The sequence below is a fragment of the Orcinus orca genome, chromosome 21 (assembly GCF_937001465.1).
Source record: "Orcinus orca chromosome 21, mOrcOrc1.1, whole genome shotgun sequence".
NCBI classification, from domain to species: Eukaryota; Metazoa; Chordata; class Mammalia; order Artiodactyla; family Delphinidae; genus Orcinus; species Orcinus orca.
In genome coordinates, this window is record NC_064579.1 from 12100477 (window position 1) to 12124033 (window position 23557).

At 43.2% G+C, this 23557-nt stretch overlaps 1 non-coding gene across 1 annotated transcript; it reads left to right on the forward strand.

Annotated features, from left to right (window-relative positions):
* Window positions 1–735: 735 nt before the first annotated feature.
* TRNAW-CCA (transfer RNA tryptophan (anticodon CCA)) lies at window positions 736–808 on the forward strand. The gene has a single exon. It is a non-coding gene; the product is annotated as a tRNA-Trp (tRNA).
* Window positions 809–23557: the final 22749 nt, after the last annotated feature.

Consider the following 23557-nt stretch of genomic DNA (forward strand, 5'->3'; position numbering starts at 1 on the left):
GCCGCGTTGGGTCTTCGTTGCTGCACACAGGCTTTCTCTAGTTTCAGTGAGTGGGGGCTACTCTTCGTTGTGGTGCACAGGCTTCTCATTGTGGTGGCTTCTCTTGTTGCAGAGCACGGGCTCTAGGTGCGCGGGCTTAGTAGTTGCGGCATGAAGGCCCTAGAGTGCGTGGGCTTCAGTAGTTGTGGCTTGTGCGCTCTAGAGCGCAGGCTCAGTAGTTGTGGCACATGGGCTTAGCTGGTCCGCAGCATGTGGGATCTTCCCGGACCAGGGATCGAACCCGTGTCCCCTGCATTGGCAGATAGACTCTTAACCACTGCGCCACCAGGGAAGTCCCATGGATCACTGATTTAATGTAAAATATAACTATAAATTTTTAGATATAAACATAGGAGAAAATTTTCTTGGTCTAGGGCTAGGCAAAGAGTTCTTAGATTTGACACAAAAGCGCAATCCATAAAAGTAAAACTTGATAAATTGGACTTCATCAAAGTTGAAAACATTTCCTCTGCAAAAGACCTTATTGAGAGGATGAAAAGAAAAGCTACAGACTGGGAATGAGTATTTGAAAATCACATGTCTGACAAAGGACATGTGATGTGCAAATACTGGAACACAGGAAAACCACACACACACACACACACACACACACACACACACACACACACACACAGAACTTGCAAAGTTCAATAGTAAAAAAACAAAGTAAGTTAGAAAATAGACAAAAGAGGGACTTCCCTGGTGGTCCAGCAGGTAAGACTCCATGCTCCCAAAGCAGGAGGCCCAGGTTCGATCCCTGGTCAGGGAACTAGATCCCGCATGCATGCCACAACTAAGAAGCCCGCATGCCGCAACGAAGATCCCGTGTGTCACAACCAAGACCCGGCGCAGCCAGATAAATTAAATAAAATTTTTTTTAAAAAGAAAAGAAAATGGGCAAAGGACATGAACAGACATTTCAATGATGAGGATATACGGATGGCAAATAAACACATGAAAAGATATTCAACATCATTAGCCCTCAGGGAAATGCAAATTAAAACCACAATGAGATATCACTACACATCTACCAGAAAGGCTAAAATTAAGAAGTCTCAACACTAAATGCTTGTGAGGATATAGAGAAACAGGATCACTCATATATTGCTGGCAGGAACATAAAAAGTACAGCCAGTCTGGAAAACATTTTGGCAATTTCTCATAAAACTAAACATGCAATTACCATATGACCCAGCAATTGTACTCCTGGGCATGTATCCCAGAGAAATGAAAACTTATATTCACACAAAAACTTGTACATGATCGTTCATGGAAGTCTTATTTAAATAGACAAAAACTAAAATCAGCCTAGATGTCCTCCCACAGGTTAATGGTCAGATAAACTGTGGAACATCCCTACTGTAGAGTACCAGTCAGCAATAAAAAGGAATGAACTACTGATACCCAGGACACCTTGGATGAATCTCCGGGAAATTATAAATTATACTAAGTGAAAAAAGCCAGTCCCCAAAGGTTGCAATACTATATGATTCCATTTATGTAAAAAAAATTTTTTTTTTTTTTTGCGGTATGCGGGCCTCTCACTGTTGTGGCCTCTCCCGTTGCGGAGCACAGGCTCCGGACGCGCAGGCTCAGCGGCCATGGCTCACGGGCCCAGCCGCTCTGCGGCATGTGGGGTCCTCCCGGACCGGGGCACGAACCCGTGTCCCCTGCATCGGCAGGCAGATTCTCAACCACTGCGCCACCAGGGAAGCCCTATGTAACATTTTTAAAATGACAAAATTTTAGAAATGGGGAAAAGATGGATATCAGAGTAAGGAACTTGGGGTTGGGGGTGGGGTAGGGCGGGAAGGAGATGGATGTGGTGTAAGGGGTCTGCACGAGGGGCATCCTTGTGGTGTTGGAATATTCAGTACCTTGACTCTGGTAGCGAATACATGAGCCTACACAGGTGATAAAATTGTGTAGAACTTAATAAACACACAGACATGCAAACAAATGAGTATCAGTAAAGCTCGGGAAATTTGAATAAGATCAGTGGATCGTAGCCATGTCAATTACCTGGTGGTAATATCATACTATAATTTTGCAAATTGTTGCCATTAGGGGAAACTGGCAAAGGATAAAGAGACTCTCTGTACTATTTCTTACAACTTCATTTAAATCTACAATTACCGCAGCAAAAAATTTCAATTAAAATATGCTGTGTAAATACCTAGATGCCATGGTTTTTGATTTTATCAATACAAGAGCTTAGAAGAGTAAATGATGGTATGCAAGAGGAAGAGAAAAGAATTTGGAAAAGGCAATTGAGAAAAACAAAGAAGAGAGAAGCTGTAAGAAATGACCGACAGCGACGCTGAATTTTGGAAGTATAGATAACATACTAAGTTGCTTAAAGTACTGAAAATTCCTCTTCGTGTATTGCCTACTTTTGATTTCCAACACTTAGAGCAGCTGGTCTATTTGTAATATACAGGTATGAAGCTCTAAATGCATCTGGATCTAATTTGACGGAATTCTCTCCATTTCAAGATGGGTATATCTTATTCCCCTGACTTTCAGTATCCAACTCAAGCAGTTTTAAACACTTCTGGCACTGATTCATTTACTTTTGATTTGTCATGTGCAATCCTGTAATTATCGGTTTTCCTTCCAATCTTTTGACTTTGTGCTTCTTGATGTAAATGGTTTACCTTGAAAATTGTCCAGTGTTTCGTAAAAGTATCCATATAAGGCGTGATCAAACAATGATGCCTCCTCATTTTATCTTCCTTGTCAGTGACCAGTCATTTGCCAAAAATTATTCTTTGATGTCCCCGAATCTCCTGTTTCTCCTTCTGAAATTACATTAAGGACCAATGGTTGGGAGCTAATTAAAAAGCAAAGTGGTTTTAGCTCAGCTGCATCTCATGATCTACAGCCTCTTTTAAAACTATCAGATGCTAGGCCCTATCCCATGCTTACTAATTTTATCCCATTAACAATTACTTGAAGTAGGTTACTGTTATTATCCTAATTTTATAGATGAAGAGGCTGAGGTACAGAAAAGATGGATGACTTGTTCACAGACACACATTGTAGGCCAGGGAGCTAGAATTTGAACCCAGGCAGTCTGATTCCAGAATCTATACTTTTTTCTTTTTTAAAAAATTTTTATTGGAGTATAGTTGAATTACAATGTTGTGTTAGTTTCTGTTGTACAGCAAAGTGAATTTGTTATATATATATAGCTATCCACTCTTTTTTAGGTTCTTTCCCCACATAGGTCATTATGGAGTACTGAGTAGAGTTCCCTGTGTTATACAGTAGTTCCTTATTAGTTATCTGTTTTATATATAGCAGTGTGTATATGTCAATCCCAATCTCCCAGTTTATCACCCCCGCCCCGCTTTCCCCACCCCTGTAACCATAAGTTTGTTTTCTACATCTGTGACTCTATTTCTGTTTTCTAAATAAGTTCATTTGTACCATTTTTTTTAGATTCCACATATAAGCGATATCACATGATATTTGTCTGTGGTACATATATACAATGGAATATTACTCAGCCATAAAAAATGAAATAATGCCATTTGCAGCATCATGGATGGACCTAGAGATTGTCATATGGAGTGAAGTAAGTCAGAATCTATGCTCTTTACCTCTAAGCCTCTTATACTTCCTGAATCAGAGTCTCTAAAGTGTTGGTGTCTGACTATCTCTTACTTTATAAAACAAATCTCCACAGTGCCAGGTTTGGGGACCTCTAGGTTAAAAGCTATTCTATTGGAGAGGCTCATGGGCTAAGGGAGGTGCTTACACTCAGTCAGGAGCTAAGAGTTTCCCGCTGACCCACCTGGTTGTCTGAAATAGGTACCATCTGCTGTGGTTAAGAGTTTGACATCCATTTTCTCCTTACAACTTCCCTTCAAAGTAAGTATTGTTATCCTTATTTTATAGAGGAAGAAACTGAGTTTTCAGAAGATAACCCACCCCAGGTCATTCTCAGTAAGTGGCGAGGCAGAATTCAGGCTCTTAACATCAATCCTGCCTCTTACATTAAGGTCCACCAGTCAATCTCGATCAACTGGTTAGAGCACCTGCTCTGAGGTATTAGGGAAGAAGTCGTCCCAGAGGGGCTCTGCAATCTTCAAAGCAGAACCATAAACATGATTAGCTTTCAAGACTCCAGGGGAAAATTGCAATGGTAGAACCTCAGGCATTGTGATAAATGTATAGGAAAGACATAGGGGGACCAGGTCTGCTCCGCACCTTCTAGGATTACAGCACCTCTGTGGAAGTGCAGCCTGTGGGTACCCACCCACGCCTCCCACAGAGTTTCCCTCCAGTGAATAATAAGCCAAGGAGTTGGCTCTGACTCCCGCACTGTGAATTCTCTCTTCCTTTTCCTTTTTTCGGATCTACCATGAAACTTTGCCATGTGCCATAGAGTGTGGAGAAGGTTTTAAAAAAATGCTCTGTGTATGATTGTTAATGTTTGCCCAGTTTAAATAAACCACTGTTCATTGTATTGTACATAATGATGAAACTCATTAACTGCAAAATGGCTTTACGCTCCCTGGTCTAAAATATAGAATATGCTCAATATTAAAAATTAAAATTGATCCATCAAAATCTAATGGCTAAATAGGGATATTAAAAAGTCAGAGGCGGGCTTCCCTGATGGCGCAGTGGTTGAGAGTCCGCCTGCCGATGCAGGGGACGTGGGTTCGTGCCCCGGTCCGGGTAGATCCCACATGCCACGGAGTGGCTGGGCCCGTGAGCCATGGGCGCTGAGCCTGCGCGTCCGGAGCCTGTGCTCCGCAACGGGAGAGGCCACAACAGTGAGAGGCCCGCGTACCACAAAAAAAAAAAAAAAAAAAGTCAGAGGCATTATTTGAATCCATGTAAAATTGTCATGGGATTCATGAAAATCATTGGCAAATTTTGACACAGGACAGAGCCTGAGGTAAAAATAATATCTCATGCAGAGACTGAATCACAGATTTGTGATATCCATTTAGTATAAGGGTTCATCTAATTATACCCTGGTCTCAGCTTGATGGAGTCATTAGCTCCATCCCACCTCTCAGCCAGCTCTCTCCCAGGGTCACCTGAGGTACATGCGCTAACCAGAACAGGGGGTGATCCCAACTGCAATCAGCCACGGGCTTCCCTGTGCTGGCATTGTCTTCAGTTCTTTGTAGTATTTTAATCATTTCAAAGTCTTTCTGGTTGGGTCTCTGCCTAACTAACTGAAGCCTCTGTTGCTATTTGTTATTAAAACTTGTTTCAATTTCATTGCATTAGTGTACTGAGTCTTTACATAACTAAGCAATAAATAAAGCACTGCATATTTAGTTTGGGTAGATTTATATGACTAATTTTTTATATTAGTTTAATACTAACTTCAAGACTTGGGGTTTTCTCCTCATTCTTCAGGGAGTTACAGTTGATGACCCATGAATTCTTGGTCATTTATCAGTCTTTTTAATCACACTGGTGCTCTCAAGATGTAACAGAAAGAAAATACCAACTTTGAAAATGGAAAAAGAAAATCTTTTATTTTACTCACTAATCCAAAAGAGGAATATGGATTTGGTCTTTTTGAACTATACTTTTTTGAAGTTTATTTTACAATTATAATGTAATACAATATATGCTCATTTTAGAATATATGAGAAATAGATAAAAGTGAAAAGAAATAACACATAGAATTCCACTGGCCAAAGATTATCTCATTTGAAATTTTTTGTTTATTTATTTAAAGTGATTTTTCTCTTCTGCACACAATTTTTCTGAACTATACTCATAACAGACATCCAATTTTGAATCTCGTTTTTTAAACTTAACATTGTAAAAAAGTATTTTCTTGGGGGTTTCCCTGGTGGCACAGTGACTGAAAGTCCGCTTGCCAATGCAGGGGACACGGGTTCGTGCCCCGGTCTGGGAAGATCCCACATGCCGCGGAGCGGCTGGGCCCGTGAGCCATGGCCGCTGAGCCTGCGCGTCCGGAGCCTGTGCTCCGCAACGGGAGAGGCCACAGCAGTGAGAGGCCCGCGTACCGCAAAAAAAAAAAAAAAAAAAAAAAAAAAAAAAATTATATAAGTAATATTTTAAGAAATATAATATCCTGTTGAATAAATATCTATAATAATTTGCATAAGCATTCAAAAACTGTTGGACAGTTTAGCCTGTTTTCAAGTTTTTACCATTTTATAAACAATTCTTCAATTAACACCTTTGCATAGAAAACTTTCTCTCTGTATGCAGAATCTCATTTAGGATCCATTTCCAGAGGTAAAACTTTCTCGAAAATGAGTGTTCAATATTCTGGTGTATCTTATGAAATGGCTTTTTAAAAGGATTGTACTGATTTACATTGCCAGATTGCTGTTCAAACGTTTCTAATTCGCTACATCTTCAAAAACATTGGTTACTACACAGGTTTAAATCCTCTCTAGGAATCTCAGTTGCTCATTGCCCTGGGCAGACTGGGTTCCAAGTGTTTTACAAGCCAAGCCAAGGTAAAGACTAGAACTTTCAGCTTTCAAATCAATCATTAAAAACATGAGAGTTCCTGACACATATTAGGCACTGGGAATTCAAATTTAAAAAGGAGACATTGCTGAGGAATTTGCATCTTCTTCCCACAGTGAAGGGGCATTTCCCCACAATTGTAAATCCACACCTTCTGCATGTCCAAAAACTTACTGGGGACTTCCCTGGTGGTCCAGTGGTTAAGACTCTGCGCTCCCAATGCAGGATGCTATGGGTTCGATCCCTGTTCAGGGAACTAAGGTCCTCATGCCTCCTGGCGCGGACAAAAACAAAACAAAACAAAACCCCACAAAACTTACTGGACATTTCCACCTGGATATCCCTCTCCTTTCTTTTTATGTTTCTTCTCTTTTTTCCTAGTTAACTCCTACACATTTACAGATTTCAGCTGCCACATCCCTTCTATAGCGAAGTCTTCCCTGACGCCCTCCTTTGGGCCCACATAGCTCCCTCTACTTCCTTCCTTCAACTTACCATGAGTTATTATTATATATTGTGTGATCATTTGATTAGGATCTATTTCCCTTCTAGGCTCTCATGGGAGCCACGGGGCCATGTCTGTTTTCCCCACTCTTGTGTTCCCCGACAATTAGCACAGTCCCCAGTCCTCAGAGACATCTGGTCAATATTTATTGAATAAGCGAAAGGCAAGCTCAACTTGAACCTCCTCTGTTAAGCCAGAAAGGCTCTCTCCCTCCTCTGAAAGCCTATGGCTCTTGGGTCCCCCATCGCTCACTCCGATGGCCTTTACAGTACGCTGCCTGGTAGTGTGGCTAATTGTACGTGTCTTGTCTCCCCAGCTAGATCGTGAATGCCTGTGGGCCAGAGATCAGAGCTTCCATGCAACTGCAACTCTCATAGTGCTTAGCCCAATTTCCAGCATTTGACATGTGCACAGTAACAATTTATTCAGAGAACTAATAAAGATGTTGGCTTTTCTTTTTCTGTCCCTAGCAATGTTGGTGGTGACGGGAGGAAGTTATAATTCCCTGATGTTTGGAAATACAATAGAGAGCACATTTTATAGGTTACAGCTAGGAAAAGATATTAGGATGTCGTCCTTTTACTGCAAGAACATCTCTGCCAATTTGCTTGGCAAAGCAAAGACTTTTCTGTAAGCACAGCAACTGGTTCTAATTTTATGCAAGAAAGGGAAAATATAACCCCAAAGCTGTATCTCCACACAAAGGTGAGTTGTTTTTATTCATTCATTTGAGTTACATTATGTTTATTTGCTAATGATCATATACGTTCTCATCACAACTGTAACTATTTCAACCTTCAGCTTTTCACTCATCTTCCGTAGTGGAAGATGTTGGGCAAGGGTGTCAGAAATGCGGGATGAACAGGTCAGAACCAAGGGTGTGGACAAATACGAGGAGGACCAGATCTCTTTTGGGGACGCGTTGGCCAGGGCCTGCCTGCAGAGAAGTGCAGAGAGTCTCCACGCGGGGCCAAGCATTCACCCTGAGGCATGGTTTTCAGAGAAAGTGCTGTGTCAGAGGAAGATGCAAACCCAGCCCAAGGAGACCCGGACTGTGAGGGTGGGGGCGTGAGAAGGTTGCCTGGTGGAATGAAGAGAATAATGCAGGGAACGAGGTACAGTGAGGGTGAGGCCCTTGCTTTCAGTTAGACGAGTCCTTGAATTTGGGAGCATCCAGTGGACACCTCTTTCATTCAGACCCAGGTTGCAGGAGAGCTGGGGCAGTTCCTCAAGGGTTCCAGGGTAGACCACGAAGCGGGGGCAGGGGCCCTTCTGACACATCCCTGTGTTTGAGATGCTTACAATTTGATTCTTCGCAGATGGTCAAAACCACGACCGACTTTAAGGAAAGACACTAAATTACACGTGGGAAGGTACACGTCTGGATGCATACTCCGAAGCCCAGGATGCTGGGTGAACTATGACAAGAGAGTGTCAGAGCTCCTGGAGTTATACATTCAGGACCGGATCACTGGAGGAGGAGGTTAGAAAAAAACGTCACGTTATGTATTTCCTCCTTACACATTAAACCTTCTGCCCTCACCTTCCAACCTGCTCTGTTTGCCCTCTGATGGTCTTCTGCCTGGATTCCACCTCCTCATAGGACCTTCACAACGGCGCTGCCTTTTGAGTGGGTGTTTTTATTCTCAGCCCTGTCTCTCTACTCACACTTAACTCCATAGTCTGTGTCCTGAAGCCAGGTCCTCCCCTCCCCAAGCACATGTCAAACCAACTCCGATCTGGATGAGAAATGTGCACATTAATAGCCTGTTCGCCAATGATACTGAGTTGCATACTGTTCAAAGTGACTTAGACACATTCTCACCTGCTGGGAGCACATAAGCTAAAGCAAAATAGACAGACACAGAAGAGACATAACTGACTACACACCAGAGGAAAAGGCAATGAAGAATTCATATTGTGAAAATCAAAGGGATCGTCATCATTCTCCCTTATCTACTGGAAGCCTCAAGCGTCACCCCTATGTGGATGACTACTAAAACTCTGTCTCCAGGCTTACTGCCTTACTCAGCTTCCAACTGGAAATCTGCAGTTGTGTCTGGTACATCTCTGCTCAAATATCTCATTCTCCAAGATGGGAATTTCCCACCTTAATGCATCATTCTTTGTCCCTTCCCCAGTATTTCTCTTCTCAGCTGGTTTGTCTGTACCTATACCAACCATGGACATTCTGTTAGCATTTTACAGATTATAAAACCTGTCCTCAACTTGAATTTAGTAATTTCCCCAATTACCTAGGTTTGGAGCCTGAAACATCAACATTAACTCCTGTTTCTCTTTCATCACATTTTCTACCCATGTCCTTAGTTCAATCTACAAATAGCGTGATTATCATAACTCTTTTTTTTCCCTTGAGAAAAAAGAATGATCTCTTTTTTTTTTTTTTGCGGTACGTGGGCCTCTCACTGTTGTGGCCTCTCCCGTTGCGGAGCACAGGCTCCGGACACGCAGGCTCAGCGGCCATGGCTCACGGGCCCAGCCGCTCTGTGGCATGTGGGATCTTCCCGGACCGGGGCACGAACCCGTGTCCCCTGCATCGGCAGGCGGACTCCCAACCACTGCGCCACCAGGGAAGCCCCTCATTTATTTACACGGAGAGAGCCAAAGGGTTTTTGCAAATTGAGATATCTGCCATTGAGCTTAGGCAGTGCTGCAAATTTGAAACTAAGCCCCAGTGCAACGCAAGGCTTACTAACATAATGGACTATCAACGGGCTATTTGAAGCTGTTCTTGATTATTGATTTGATGCATATACAACATCCACATAATAAAATACCACATGATTGTTTTAATAGAAAATTGTGTTTTACCCCAATGTTCATAGCAGCACTATTCACAATAGCCAAGACATAGAAACAATCTAAATGTCCATCAGCAGATGAATGGATAAAGAAGATGTGGTACATATACACAATGGAATATTACTCATCCATAAAAAATAAAGAATGAAATAATGCCACTTGGAGCAACATGGATGGAGCTAGAGATTATCATACTAAGTGAAGTAAGTCAGAAAGAGAAAGACAAATACCATATGATATCACTTATATATGGAATCTAAAAATATGACACAGGGGACTTCCCTGGCCGTCCAGTGGCTAAGACTTTGCCTTCCAATGCAGGGGGTGTGGGTTCTATCCCTGCCAGGGAGCTAAGATCCCACATGCCTGGGGGCCAAAATATCAAAACATAAAGCAGAAGCAATATTGTAACAAATTCAATAAAGACTTTTAAAATGGTCCACATCAAAAACAATCTTAAAAATAAAGTAAAATAAAAATATGACACAAATGAACCTATCTACAAAAGGGAAACAGACTCACAGACACAGAGAACAGACTTATGGTTGCTGGGGGTGTGGGTTGGGAGTTTGGGATTAGCAGATGCAAACTGCTATATAGAGAATGGATAAACAACAGGCCCTATTGTATAGCACAGGGAACTATATTCGACATCCTGTGATAAATCATAATGGAAAAGAATGTATATATATATATAAATATATATATATAAAACTGAATCACTTTGCTGTACAGTAGAAATTGACACAACATTGTAAATCAACTATAGTTCAATAAAGTAAAACTTTTTTACAAAGTAAAGAAAAAGAAAATTGTGTTTTAGTAGACCCTTCTACAAGTTAAATGACATCTCTCATATATTTACCCTCATAGCAACAGGTATATCCACCCCAGATGAATTCTCTGTACTATTCCCCCACCATAAACTGCCCCCCCCTTTTTTTTCTGTTTTTGGTTGGGGGATATTTTCCCACCTAGAACCCTTCCAAACAGCACCAAGAAGGCATGTTAAATTCAACATTTACTTTTTCTATCAGAGAGCTAACTGGAGAAGGAGAAAGACTAAAGGCAATAGATTTCTGGGGAAAGGAAAGAAGAACCCCAGGTAAACAGGATTTTGAGAGAAAGGCAATCCAGTAGACTAGAAGTTAGATTCATTCATAGACAATTTCCCACGGAGGGAGATGACTTGAACTGAAAAAAGCCAGCGCCGTGAAGTGCAGTGAAGACAGTGGCTACCTCCACAGATACGTCAGCTATTCGGGGAGGATATTTGGGTGACTTTCTACCTTTCTGAACCCTAGGGTTGGCACTGCTAGCCAGTGGAAACATGAGTGTCAGCAGTACTAAGTAGGTGTAATTCGTTCAAGGAGTCTCGTGTTAAAAGCAACTCAAGAAAGTGTTTCAAATATTTTCTTAATTTGGAAGCTCTGCTTAGTGTACAGCTTGACAAGAGAAGGGCTGAGATTCAAAATTACTGATAACAACTTCTAACAATAGAAAATTATAACATACTCATTTACAAAGCTTGTATTCTTAATATGCCTTAACACCAGATTCACATGTATATCACATTTATAAGAATATAAATTGTATAACAAATTATACATTTATCCAGACATTTCAGGAGCAATTCTGAGCCCGTGAGACACACTGTACTTTAATTTTTGCTAAACGAATCTTTTACATATGTGGAAAAAATTCATTCAGGTACCAGATTCTTTCATATTTAACTTCCCCCTTTGTTTTGCTTTTGGAAAACTCCCTAAAAGTCCATGTGGCTGTTTTTTTTTTTTTTTTCCGTTTTTTTTAAAAATTTAATTAATTAATTAATTTTTTTGCGGTACGCGGGCCTCTCACTGTTGTGGCCTCTCCCGTTGCGGAGCACAGGCTCCGGACGCGCAGGCTCAACAGCCATGGCTCACGGGCCCAGCCGCTCCGCGGCACGTGGGATCTTCCCAGACCGGGGCACGAACCTGCGTCCCCTGCATTGGCAGGTGGACTCTCAACCACTGCGCCACCAGGGAAGCCCCATTTGGCTGTTTTTGATCACTTTAAAAATGGTGAAAATGTTTGTGGGAAAAAAAGACATGAATTTTTATACTCATAACTAAAAATTGCTTTGTTTTTAATAACGGTGGCATGTACTAAATTTGGTTGTAGATGAGGAATAAGACATTATTTAGGGAAAGTCAATTTTGAGTACCTGTATTTGTAAATGTTAAAAAAATTTATTTCTGTATAGACCCAATGCAGTGTGCTACCTTTATTTAAGTACATTACTGTCCTTTTGCCTGTGTTTACTGTAAGCATGACTCAGTGATGACTTGCTTCTGTAAACCACAAAATTTGAAAAGTACATTATCTGAGTCAATATGAATTTTTAAAAATAATTAGATATGACTTTATGAGACTAGGTTGTAGATCTTCACAATACTTCTGGCCAACAGAGAAGCAAGAAAAGGGTCACCTAAATGATCAAATTTGAATTACAGAATTCTTCATTATTAAGAGATCATCAGTTTTATCACTTAATAAATATACAGTAGCTTGAACCAATGACTATCAGTGTGCTGTCGAATACAGGACTGCTATTTGGTAAGTGCAGACAACATTGAGTACTTGTTATCATACCCAGTGGCTTGAAGGTGAGTGGAAATTGAGACATGCCTGTCTTTCCAGAACTGGGACTTTCTTTTTATTTTATTACCGCCTGACCTTTGTGGGAAACAGTATCATACAGTTACTTGGTGATGATGGCAGGCAAAGCCCAGGCATACCTCTCTCCCAGAGGACCAGAGCCCATAGGAGAGAAGCCCAGGAATGAGGCCCCCGGTGTTGATGAGAGAGACCGTGAAAGACCTGGTACCCAAGAGTACCCTCCCCCTGGAGAGCCTGACGGAGGTGCCACTGTCTCATTTGGAAAATAATTGCATTCGCAAACAGCTTTTGCTTTTAGAAAATGCATCATTTTATTGAGCAAATTTTTGCCTAGTTGCAACATCCACCCTTCAGCCCTATTCCACACAACACCACCCATACTGTATCTTCAGATTGTATATCTTTTAAAAATATATATATTTACTTATTTATTTGGTTGTGCCGGGTCTTAGTTGCGGCATGCGGGACCCAGCTCCCTGACCAGGGATGGAACCCAGGCCCCCTGCACCGGGAGCACGAAGTCTCAACCACTAGACCACCAGGGAAATCTCCAGATTGTGTATCTTTTTAAAAGCTACCTCTGGGAATTGTGCTTTCACTGCTGTGGGCCTGGTTCAATCCCTGGCTGGGGAATTAGGATCCCGCAAGCCCCGCGGCGCTGCAAAAAAAAAAAAAAGAATTCCAGGATCAGACACACTAAAAACAAAAGCCTAAAGGCTACCTCTTTAACCATGAACTTGTAGCCCACTAAAAAATTCCCAGAATTTCTATCTTTTTAATCAAAGTTGACATTATGTTCATTCTCCCATAGCCTACCCTTTGTCTGTTTTAAGATAAGGTGTGTATTTGTTCTATTATATTTTATGTTTTGGATTTTTAATCTCTCAATCTCAGCTATCGAGATAATATTGAGTTCTAGTACTTTCTAAGATTAGAAAGAAATCCGCATTTATTGAAGCTCTCTCCTGGGTGTTTCACTTCTGCTGTGTAGTTTAATTCCTGCATAGCCTCTAGAAGGTATTCTCATGTTACTGAGACTCAGAGAAGGAAATTGAAGTTCACAGAAGCTCCTGCAGCTGGTGAGTGGGTGTGTGGACGCCTGGGTGGCACTCTCCAATGGGTCAGCAGTCCCTTGGAAGGTGGGTCAATCATAAACATGATAAAGTGGTCTTCCAGGCTAACAAAAACAATTCAATGGACAGGACTAGGGACAGACACTTCACGGTGGGGATCCCTCTTCAGGCTCATACAGGGCCAACAGCCCACTCAGGTTGTTCAATCACCCATGGAACCCACCACCTCCACGTGGAGCCCACGTACCTCCTCTGACCAAGAGACCCTGAGAGATTTTGTTATACATCTATCACAAGTCATGGTAACACAGTGCACAGCCTTCCCTTATTTTTAAAAATTAATCTCAATTATTTATTTATGTTTGGGGCACGGCATGTGGGATCTTTGTTCCCGCACCAGGGATCGAACCCGGGTCCTTGGCAATGAGAGCACGGTGTCCTAACCACTGGACCACCAGGGAATTCCCTAAAATCAATGTTTAAAGAAATCTTTTTGAATAACTGAAGCTAGTTTGGTTGTATCTTTCTCTTGTTCCTTTTCTCAGTGTTTACTTACCACCTGTTTTTCATCAATTTTCAGGGTTTGCTGGGAAATCAAACAAGTTCTGACCTACATTCTCTGCAAAACATTTTTCTTCCCTTGTTGAATTTTCGCACATTTGGTTGCTATCTGTTTTAAGTGTGTAAACGATTACTGAGAATGGCTCAGATTACATTTTTATACAACCATTGGAGGTACTTCATGTTGTGTTTTTTTAAAATTGAGGTATAATTGACATATAACATTATATTAGTTTCAGGTGTACAATATAATGATTTGATATTTGTATATATTATGAAATGACCGGCACAATGAGGCTTGTTAACATCTGTCACTATACACAGTTTCAGAATTTTTTTTCTTGCGATGAGAAATTTTAAGTTCTACTCTCTTAGCAACTTTCAAATATGCAGTACTGTATTATTATTTTTTAATACATTTATTTATTTTATCTTTGGCTGCGTTGGGTCTTTGTTGCTGTGCGTGGGCTTTTCTCTGGTTGTGGCGAGCGGGGGCTACTCTTCGTTGTGGTGCGTGGGCTTCTCTCTGTGGTGGCTTCCCTTGTTGCAGAGCACAGGCTCTAGGCGCATGGGCTCAGTAGTTGTGGCACGTGCGCTCAGTAGTTGTGGCTCGTGGGCTCTAGAGCACAGGCTCAGTAGTTGTGGCGCACAGGCTTAGTTGCCCCACAGCATGTGGGATCTTCCTGGACCAGGGCTCAAACCCGTGTCCCCTGCATTGGCAGGTGGATTCTTAACCACTGCGCCACCAGGGAAGCTCAGTAATGTATTATTATCTATGGTAATTATCAGAAGTTGTACATTACATCCCCAGGACGTATTTATTTTATAACTGGAAGTTTGTACCTTTTGACTCCATTTCCCCATTTTACCCACCCCCAGCCCCTATCTCAGGCAACCACCAATCTGTTCTCTGTATCTGTAAGTTTGGGTTTTTAAAATTTTTTAATTTATCTTTATTTTATTTTTCTAACTTATTTTATTTATTTATTTTTGGCTGCATTGTGTCTTCGTTGCTATGCACGGGCTTTCTCTAGTTGCATCGAGCGGGGGCAACTCTTCGCTGAGGTACATGGGCTTCTCATTGCGGTGGCTTTTCTTGTTGCAGAGCATGGGCCCTAGGCGCACGAGCTTCAGTAGTTGTGGCACGCAGGCTCAGTAGTTGTGGCTCGCGGGCTCTAGAGCGCAGGCTCTGTAGTTGTGGCGCACAGGCTTAGTTGCTCTGCAGCATGTGGGATCTTCCCGGACCAGGGCTTGAACCCGTGTCCCCTGCATTGGCAGGTGGATTCTTAACCACTGCACCACCATGGAAGTCCCTGGGGATTTTTTTTTAGATTCCACATGTAAGTGACATCATACGGTGTTTGCCTTTCTCTGTCTGACTTATTTCACTTAGCGTAATAGCCTCTAGGTCCATCCTTGTTGTCACAAATGGCAAGATCTCATTGTGTTTTATGGCTGAGTGGTATTCCATTGTATTTATATACCACATCTTCTTTATCCTTTCCTCTGTTGATGGACACTTAGGTTGTTTCTATACCTTGGCAATTTTAAATAATGCTTCAGTGAACATGGGGGTACATATATCTTTTCAAATTCGTGTTTTTGTTTTCTTTGGAAAAAGACCCAGATGCTGGATCATATGGTAGTTCTATTTTTAGTTTTTTGAGGAACCTCCATATAGTTCTCCATAGTGGCTGCACCAATTTACATTCCCACCAAGAGTGCATGAGGGTTTCCATTTCTCATGTTGCTTTGATCTTAAAGTGACAAAGTTTTCGTATTAGAAGTGTCTCTGCTATTCCTGATCCCATTAGAAAGCCATCTTTCTCTTGTAATACTATTTTAATGCCCAGGGTTTTTTATTTTCTGTTTTTTGTGGTTTTTTTACTGACTTCAGGGTTACCTCTCTATAAACAGAGTCCAGGACTTTCCTGTTACTCTTTTTTCTTTTTTTTAATTTATTTTATTTATTTATTTTTGGCTACATTGGGTCTTCGTTGCTGTGCGCAGCCCTCCTCCAGTTGCGGAGAGCGGGGGCCACTCTTCGTTGCGGTGTGTGGGCCTCTCATTGCGGCGGCCTCTCTTGTTGTGGAGCGTGGGCTCTAGGCACGCAGGCTTCAGTAGTTGTGGCACACAGGCTCAGCAGCTGCAGCTCACAGGCTCTAGAGCGCAGGCTCAGTAGTTGTGGCGCACGGGCTTAGTTGCTCCGCAGCATGTGGGATCTTCCCGGACCAGGGGCTCAAACCCGTGTCCTCTGCATTGGCAGGCAGACTCTTAACCACTGCGCCACCAGGGAAGCCCCCTCTTACTCTTTCATTGGAGATATTCAGAACTGAAATAAGTGTCAATGAACCTCTGGGAGTCATGGCTGTTTTGCTCAGTCTTCCACAGAACCCTAGAGTGTGAGTCAAGTTCAAATTCAAGGGCAGATTTACCATTCTTCTTTGCAATCTCAAGTACATGGGTGATTTCTCTTCCAACTTTCTTGTCGTGTAAGTGCCCAAAAAGTCGGTGAGATGAAACAGCAAAGGACTGGCATTTTGCTTTCCAAACATCTGAGGGTTAGGTGAGTCTGTAGACTGCTCAGCCGGGTTGAGCAGAGTGGTGCTGCCACCGAAGGACCTGCTGGTCCAGATGCATTCACTTAAGGCACCGTAATCACTTATCTGCTCCCTCGTTTCAGCACGGCTCTTCCTGCATTCCTGACAGCACTTAGCTCTACCTAATGGACAGAATGTGATTCCCAGATGATGCCGCCTCATAAATCCAACCTACTGACCATACATTAAAGTCTTCAGCGGGCACAGAACCTATGGCGTGCTCATTCCAGGAGTCTTACATTTTAAGATAAAGCCGTTGCCCTTGCAGGGAATTTGAACAACTTTAGAGCAAATCCAGTTTCCTTTACTATTTCCACAGGTGTGGGTTGGGGTGACCCTGCTCAACTAAGAGAATTCCCCATTGGCAGGACCAGTGGGAGGCTTGTCTGTAGCCGTGAAGTCGGCTTGCCTCTGTGTCATCTGGAAAGGTTGCCAGAAAGCCTTGACCAAGGAAAGGAGAGTGTACATGCTGCCTTGAATGAGGACAGAAATAGCCCAATTATAGGAAAGTTCTTAGAGCCAGATACCTGTTCACTCAGTGCATTGAATGCCTAAAATAAACAGTTCTGCTCTAAGCTCCAGAGAGGGCGTTAAAATATACATGATGGGGAACTTCCCTGGCGGTCCAGTGGTTAAGACTCCAAGCTGCCACTGCAGGGGCCACGGGTTCAATCCCTAGTCAGGGAACTAAGGTCCTGCAGGCTGTGTGGCACGGCCAAAAAAAAAGATAATAATTAAAAAATAAATAAGTAAAATAAAAATAAATAAAATATATGTGATGGGCTCCGACTGAAAGACGAGTTTCAGTTTGCCCTTCGGTTTTGGAGTTACGCTTTGTGTTTGGCAGTGTGCTCCGTATGTCTTTTCCTTCTTCTGTGTGGTAGTCTCTCCTCAGCCTTCAGCTCTTGGGATTGGTTTACCTGCATGTGTAATTTCTGTCTCATATACTTGTTTATTATCTCACAATCTCAGGGACCCTCTGTTTTTTTCTTTCTACAGTATCCCCAATACATAGCACACAATGCCTAATTGGTACTTAGTAGGTTCTTAATAAATACTGAATTAATAAGTGAATCCATCCATTCAGTAGCTAGCACTACTGAAATTCAATGATGAGATCCCTTATTTTTTTAAATATTTCATTTAGTTGTTATAAAGTTGCATATATTTTATTATAAGATTTTATTCATCATACTTGTAAACTGGTTTGAGACAAGTTGCTGAAACCACAACTCCAATGCCTACCAATAGACCTACATGTTTTTCAGACGTGGTGGTATTATATTTATTAGCTATCCCAATTCTCTTAAATCCCGATGTGTTTGCTCCTACTACAGCTGCGCCAATGTTATCAGACTGACCTCTCCGTTGGCAAGAGCTATGGTGTCTCCAGTGAGTATTCACACTGAGGCCGGGGAGGGAGGGGTGAGTGAAATGATCCAAGGAGTTTGGGGAGAAAGTACTAGAACTTTTGTTTATGTACTTTTACTTACAGATAAGAAAGATATTAAGCTTTATGAATATTTAATATGTTTTGACAGTAGTTCATGTATAGATCTGTACATTAACAAACAGACATTAGGGGTACATGTTCAATTTTTTTTACTGATGAGGTTCTCAACTTGAAAAGTGTAGGGACTTCACTGTTGGTCCAGTGGTTAAGTCACCACATTTCTACTGCAGGGGGGTGCGTAGGTTCGATCCCTGGTCGGGGAACTAAGATTCCACATGCCGTACAGCACCGCCAAAAGATTAAATAAAATAAAAAGTGTAGAAGCCACTAGACCATAATATCACGTTAACGTAAGTTTCTTTTCTTTTCTTTTTTTTTTGCGGTACGCGGGCCTCTCTCTGTTGTGGCCTCTCCCGTTGCGGAGCACAGGCTCCGGACGCACAGGCTCAGCGGCCATGGCTCACAGGCCCAGCCGCTCTGCGGCATGTGGGATCCTCCCAGACCAGGGCATGAACCCGTGTCCCCTGCATCGGCAGGCGGACTCTCAACCACTGCGCCAGAAAGCCTTGACCAAGGAAAGGAGAGTGTCCTGGGAATCCCAAATGTAAGTTTCTTAAAGGCACAATTGTTTGTTTGATTAACGAGGTCAAAAATCACGGATGCTGCACAGTTCAGGATAATTCATTTTCCACTGGAAAAAATGAAAGCATTGGGTTGCGCCTCTGGCCTGTCTGTAGTTCTCCACAACATCACTTTGTAAACACTTAGGATCAGTCCTAGGAAAACAACTCAAAATGGAAGCCTCCCTGACAGTGGGTCAGTAGAATTATCTCAGTTTATGAAGGGCAGAATATTCTATTTTTACCATATGCTTTTCCCTCAGGGCTTCATGAGTCAGAGAAACTGTGTCTGTTCCCGCGTTGATGCGTAATCCTGCTTGAGTTGATGAAGGTCAAACTGGAGGGTCATTTATGTGATGGGAACTTCCATGCTTCGCTTGCATACTTCTGGTGGCGTGGGACTCACTGCCTCTTGAATGACTCTCCTCCTCATATTGACTTGAACTCTGCTCTTCCATAACTTCTGTCCATAGGTCTTCCCAACCCTCCAAACAAGCCCAACCCTCTTGCACGTGAATGCTTCCCGAGGGCTGGAAGAGAGCTTCTTGGGTCTCTCATAGGTTTTTCTGCTTCAGGCCAGATATTCCTAGGCTTTTCAAGTTTTTCCCAAATTCCATGGCCTTTAGAAACCACACACCCTAGTTATCCTCCTTGAAATCAGCTCTGGTTTATCCGTCTCCCCTGCAGTGCGGTGCCCAGGACTATATGTAGTTACAGAGAGATGGCCTAGTGAGCGTAGGCCAGGCACCCTCCCCCGCATTGCTCTGAACGCTGTGTGTGTATCAAGCACACGAGCGTGGAGCTGGCTCTTCTTGCAGACACATTATGCCGCAGACACACGCTGAGCCTCGGGATTAGGAAATCCCCTCTCTCCTCACCAGGAACCAAAGTGAATGATGGATCCTTTTTTTCATGGTACTCTGGACTTCAGAGGGGAAAATATGCTATAAGTTGAGAGCACTAACTCTTTGCAACGTTCTGTTGGCTTCTGATCCTTATCGATGAGCACGCAGACTGATTTATGTCAGCAGCCAGAATGTACACAGTCTTTTGCATTCTTCTCTTTTCTCTTGCGATTCTCTTACGTGTGCATTTCGATCTATCAACAGAATCTGTAAACTCGATTCCCTTTAAGAGCAACATGACATTCCATTGTCTCCATGTACCATAGTTCGCATAACCTTTTCTCAATGTGGGGCATTGGGTCACACCCCGTTTTTCCACGGCTGTGAATGGTGTTACCGTAAACCTCTCTGTGCTATTTGCTTTCTTTTCTCTTTTGCATATTACCCTGAGGGATATTCCACAGTGGGACGATTGGGTCACAGTGTATGAACACTTTTATAGCTCTCTTTATATATTGCCAGGCTGATCTCCAGAGCGGATGCATGGTTTTCAAAAGTGCCCAGTAAGGCAAGGGGGCCTGCAGAGATTGTAGCTTAACTGGAAAGGTTGGTCCTGCATGTTGTCTCAAGTCCCCTTTCCAGTCCCCTTTCCAGCACCGGTGATCGAAACGTGAGGGAGGGGACTCTAGGAAGACCAGGACCCTTTGTACCCAGACGTGTTTACCCAGAAGTGCATTTGCTTCTTTCCTCTGAGGGCATTTGTGTCTTCTGAGGGGAGGTTGCACAGCCTCACCTAGGCTCTAATCCCAGTTTTACCGACCCTCACTGTGTGCTCTTAGACAAGTCCCCTAACCTCTCTGAGCCTGATTTCTTCCTCCTCTGTGCGGAGGTTAAATGATAGTCCTTACTCAGAGGGCTTTGGGAAGGTCTGGGCTCTTGTTAACACCTATGACTCGCTTGGTGTGAAGGCTCTGTGTGTTTCCTCCTTCTTTGTGCTGCTAGGGGCCAGCTCTGTGCTTGTCCCGTGGTTGAGGGCAGTAAATGTCTATCGTGGAATGCACGGATTGTCTTCACCCATGATCTCGTTTCTAGGTGTTTAGAAACTGGAAAAACGTATTGGGAAATTTTAGGAGGTATCATGTCTTTAACATGTAAGGAAAGGCCCACACATGAATGTTTGTAGGACGTGCCGGGTTTGCGGCCTGTGATTTCGTTTTCTCCCCAATTCTAATACGTTGCTGCAGGAAGAGCATCTCCAGTTTTTCAATACCTCCAGAGGTATAAGAGTTTGTAGATGAGATGGGCCGAAAGCTTAGGGAGAGAGGTCAGAGACAGCTCTTCGTTTTAGAGACAGGTGCTCACAGGGAAGGGCCTGGGTCTCTGGGTCTCCGGGGCTGTTTGCAGCACCCCCGAGTCTCTGACAGGGGTTGGGAGGATTACATCCTGCCTTGCATCTCTTCAGTCTTCTTCCTGTTCCTGCTGAGAAGTGAAAAGATGCTTCTGCAGGTAGCCCGCCTCCCCTGGGTAGACATTTCTTCCATTCTCCGACGGTCTAGGTTAATGGTGACCACAAATGCTCGCTACCTCTCCCACTGAGAGGCGGCATCTTGTGCCTCTAACCTTGGAGCTGGCCTGGCCTTAGTGACTCGCTCGACTAGTGACGTTCTAGAACTCCTGGGGTAAAGACATAAGAAGTTTTACAGCTTCCACCCAGGTCTCTTAGAACACTTCCTCGGGGAGCCCTGAGCCACCATGTAAGGGGTTGACTGCCCAGGGACTTCCATGCCAGGAGGTCTCATGAACATGCAGTTCCAGCCAAGCCCACCAGGCTCTGGGCATGTGAGTGGAGGAGTGAAGCCATGGACCCTCCAGATGAGGCCTCCGCCAGCTGACTCCTGAGTTGATGCCACGTGAAGCAGAAAAATCGTCCAGTTGAACTTTCCCGAATTCCTGACCCACAGAGTCATGAGACAGACTGTTCTTTTAATCTGCTAAGTCCTGGGAAAATTTATTATGCAGCAACGGATAAGAGAACACCAGGGCTACCTGGGCTGAGCTGAGCCCCAGCTCTGCTTCATTCCCTTCCCTCAGCTCCGCGCAGCAGAAGCAACACTGGGATCTGTGATCTCGCTTCTCCCTCTTTAGACTAAATATCAGAGGCCGTGCAGAGGTCACTGACGTCAGCCTTTCTATTTGACAGGATTCCCCCAATGTATTTTTGGCCTAGAGTCTATTATTTATGATCCCTTGTTGAATTTTACAGTCAGATAGGACAGGAAGAGCAGGCAGTGTTCCAGAATCCCAGCTAAATGGACTTTTCTGTTGTATTTAAAGAGGAAATGACAAGGCAAAAATCTCTAGAGTGCTTCCTGTTATACTAGTCCCCCCATTATGTGTGGGGTGACTCGGTTCTCTGGCAGCCCTGTTCTCAGGGTCTCAAATCCTAAATAAGGACCTGTTTAGAGCACCCAGATATTCAAGGAAGTCAGTACATATTCTTTTTTTCTTTTAACTTTTTAATTTTTAATTTTTTTGGCCTCACCACGAGGCACACGGGGTCTTAGTTCCCCAACCAGGGATCGAACCCCTGCCCCCTGCAGTGGAAGAGCAGAGTCCTAACCACTGAACCACCAGGGAAGTCCCCAATATACCTTCCTGACTATGCTCATACCTCTTCTAGTAACTCAGGAGATTTTATTTACATTTATTTTATTTGAATTTATTTAAACACTTCAGAAGGTTAAAAATGCACCTTCCCTTGCTGATGTGTCCACATATCCCATGGTGACGATTAGCAGGACCCAGACACGCAGGAGAATCCAAAATAATGAAACAATTGTCATTTCAGTTTTCAGGCTTCTCTGCTATTAACTAAGAAATTAATCATTAAGGGCATTCATGACATTGGCCCAACTGTCTCATTAGGCCACATTGCTCCTTACACAATGGAGCTGGTTAACTTCTGGCCTTCCATCCCTTTCCTAGCAACGCTGCTTCTCTGTGTATTTTGAAGGGAGCCAACTCTTTTTTTTTTCACTGCTGTGGCCTCTCCCGTTGCAGAGCACAGGCTCTGAACGCGCAGGCTCAGCGGCCATGGCTCACGGGCCCAGCCGCTCCGCAGCATGTGGGATCCTCCCGGACCGGGGCACGAACCCGTGTCCCCTGCATCGGCAGGAGGACTCTCAACCACTGCGCCACCAGGGAAGCCCAGGAGCCCTCTTTGATTTCCATCTACTTCCGTGGCTGTACTAGTGACTGCTAGAGGCATCAAAACCAGCACTTCCTCTAACCTTCAACCCTTCTAAGCACATTCTCAAAGGTCAGTATTTCTATAGTGATTAATTTTTTCTTCATTCAATTATTTTTTGCCATCCACACATTTATTTACTTATTCAGTAAGAATTGATTTAATGCTTGAAATGTGCCAGATACTGTGCTAGCCATCTGGGATGGAAGAGGAAGAACACAGGGCTCTGCTTTACAGGGGCTCACTGTGCTTAATAGATGCTCAATAAACAGGTGCTGAATAAGTAACCCCTCTTCGAGAGCCCATGCTGGGAATCCTTGTTGGGGAAACTGAAGCTCTGAGTAAGTAATGAGCGCAAAGCTGGACAATAACAAGGCAGGAAGGAACAAAGGCACGTCTGACTCTGCACGCCAACCACGTCACTGTATTCCTTTCCTCTCCTGCTCTGTTCTTCCTGGTCCTTCCACTGCAGTTAGTCATACATTGATTCAAAGTCTGAGACTTCGATCCCCTGGATTCTACCACACTGTCTCCTGGCTTCAAGGCAATGGTTATGAGAGGATCCTACTGCCAGTTAGAGAGCATTCTCTGCTAATCTGCTATGGGAAAGCAACAACTGTATTTCAGTGAAAACAAAAGATGGCTCA